Source organism: Leptonychotes weddellii, unplaced genomic scaffold (assembly GCF_054177405.1).
Source record: "Leptonychotes weddellii isolate Sample4059 unplaced genomic scaffold, ASM5417740v2 HiC_scaffold_21418, whole genome shotgun sequence".
Taxonomy (NCBI): Eukaryota; Metazoa; Chordata; class Mammalia; order Carnivora; family Phocidae; genus Leptonychotes; species Leptonychotes weddellii.
In genome coordinates, this window is record NW_027801872.1 from 1 (window position 1) to 3010 (window position 3010).

Here is a 3010-nt window from a genome sequence, read left to right on the forward strand (position 1 = left end):
AAAAAAAAAAAGAAGCATAGGAGGTCTGTCTTGGGTGACAGCAAGAGAAAAGAATGCACCTGCCCACCAAACCTTAAAAATTTATGAAGAGACCTTAACTGGGTTCAGTCATGTGTACCATGCAAGTGTTCTCCACACATACCACTATCTCAAGGCTATGTCCTTGGAGCCGTCGATGGGATCAGGAAAGGCAAGTGTAACCCATATTCCAAGGATAAGGGAGGGGGTGAGGAGCCTCCAAGTGCCTGGGTTCAGCTCACAGGTCAATCAGTGGTCACAATGATGAGGGAAAAAAAGGCAAGAGAAATGTAGCTTAAATTAATCTTCTTACAGCTTGCAGCCCACTGATAGATACCTGAAACATGCAGAACGTGACTTTGCTCAAGGAACTCATGGCTGCCTTAGTGCCTTAATGTTATGTTTTATTAAAGATTAAAAGTAACCTTATCTTGGGGGCGCCTGGGTGGCTCAGTTGGTTAGGCGACTGCCTTCAGCTCAGGTCATGATCCTGGAGTCCTGGGATCGAGTCCCGCATTGGGCTCCCTGCTCAGCGGGGGGTCTGCTTCTCCCTCTGACCCTCTTCCCTCTCGTGCTCTCTGTCTCTCATTCTCTCTCTCTCAAATAAATAAAATCTTTAAAAAAAAAAAGAAAGTAACCTTATCTTTACAGCAGCTAGCCCCTCAAAGTCCTAAAACACTTGCTTCCAAATTCCTTAGAGACTTGCTATCCCTAACCCCCATTAATTAAAAAGTATATAATCAGTCACTCATTACAATCCAGTGCGGCTCTCTCTGCCCACAGGTCCTGTCCCCGTGCTATAATAAAAATCAACTTTTTGCACCAAAACATCTCAAGAATTTTTCCTTAGCCATTCTCTCATAAGCCCAAAACTTACAAAATTCATCAGCATCATTTTGATGACCCCCTCAACAAAAATAAAAAGGCAACCTACAGGAGGCACCTGGGTGGCTCAATTGATTAAGCATTGGACTCTTGATTTCGGCTCAGGTCATGATCTCAGGGTTGTGAGATTAAGCCCCATTCAGGCTCCACACTGGGTGTGGAGTCTGCTTAAGATTTTCTTCCTCTGCCCCTCCATTCTCTGTCTCTCTCTCTACCTCTCTTAAAAAGAAAAAAAAAAAAAAGGCAACCTACAGAATGGGAGAAAATAATTACAAATCACATAAGTGGTTAATAGCCAAAACATAAAAGGAACTCATACAACTCAGTAGCAAAACCCACACAATATAATTTAAATGGGCAAAGGACCTGAATAGACATTTTCCAAAGAATACAAATGGCCAACAAGTACATGAAAAGGTGCTCAGCATCACTAATTATCAGGGAAATGCAAATCAAAAGGACAAGATATCACCTCACATTTGTTAGAATGACTATCATCAAAAAGATAAGAGATAATAAGTACTAGTGAATATGTGGAGAAAAGGGAGCCTTCATACAACAGTGGTGGGAATGTAAATTGGTGCCTCCACTAAGGAAAACAGTATGGAGGTTCCTCAGAAAATTAAAAATAGAACTCTCCAGCAATCCCAGCAATCCTGCTTCTAGGTATTTATCCAAAGGAATAGAAATTAGAATCTTGAGACATCTGCACTCCCATGTTCATTGAAACCTTATTCACAATAGCCAATGTATGGAAACAACCTGAATGTCCACTGATGGATGAATGGAAAAGAAAATTTTGTATATTCATATGATTCAGCCTTAAAAAAGAAGGGAATCCTGCTATTTATGACAACATGGATGGACCTGGAGAAGTTAGACACAGAAAGACAAATACAGTATAATCTCATTTACATGTAGAATCTAAAATAGTCAAACTTATAGAAGCAGAGAGTAGAATGTTGGTACTGCGATAGGGTGGGGAGGGGAAAGAGGGAGTTGATGGTCAAAGGGTACAAAGTTCAATTATGCAAGGTAAATCAATTCTAGAAATCTACTATACAGAACAGTGCCCACAGCTAACAGTACTGTATTGTATACTTAAAATTTACTAAGAGGATAGATCTTAATGTTAAGTGTTCTTACCACATGAAATAATAATAATAATAACAATAATGATGATAATAATAAAAAAGGGGGCTTTCTTGGGTGCGGTGAGAGTGGAGAGTGATCCCTGAAGGCCTGGAGCACACTGCAAGAGTACAAAGTGGTGGGGTGCTGCCTACTTACCCCCAAATGCTGCACTCCGCCCCTCTATTGCATGCCAATCTTTGCATCTCATATTACTGTCAACAAGTCCTGCTTCCGGAACTTTGTGTCTCAGCTGAAGAAGATGAAGTCTTCAGGGAACATTGTCTACTGTGGCCAGGTATTCAAGAGGTCCCCCTTGTGGGTGAAGAACTTCCCCTGGCTGCGCTATGACTCCCCCAGGGGCACCCACACATGGACCCGCGGCACCCGGACCCGACCACTGCAGGCGCTGTCAGCCGGTGCTACCGAAACTTGGGCGTCCTGCGCCACAACCAGGCACACTGCATCCAGATCATGAAGGTGGAGGAGATTGCAGCCAGCAAGTGCCGCAGACCAGCAGTCAAAAGATTCCACAACTCCAAGATCAAGTTCCCATTGCCCAACTGAATCCTGCATTGTCAGCACGAGCCACGCTTCACCACCATGAGTCCCAACATCTTTTAGATGTACAGCCTCCCTGTCCAAATAAACTCCTTGGGAAAAAAACAAAACAAAAAAACAGTAATAATAATAAAGGGGATGGGGGAAATTTTAGGAGGATTTAGATATGTCTATGGCCTTGATAGTGGTGATGACTTCACAGGTGTATACTTATATCCAAATTCATCAACTTGTGTACATTAAATACATACAGCTTTTCACATGTCGATCATACCTCAATAAAGTGGTTTTTTAAAAAGTCGGCTGATTTAGGGGGGCGGAGCAAGATGGCGGAGGAGTAGGAGACCTGGATTTCGTCTCCTCTCAGGAATTCAGCTGGATCGGGATCAAACCATTCTGAACACCTACAAACTCA

At 42.7% G+C, this 3010-nt stretch overlaps 1 pseudogene; it reads left to right on the plus strand.

The window, feature by feature from the left end:
- Nucleotides 1-2134: 2134 nt before the first annotated feature.
- LOC102742346 (large ribosomal subunit protein eL20 pseudogene) lies at nucleotides 2135-2658 on the plus strand (annotated as a pseudogene).
- The last annotated feature ends 352 nt before the right edge of the window (nucleotides 2659-3010 follow it).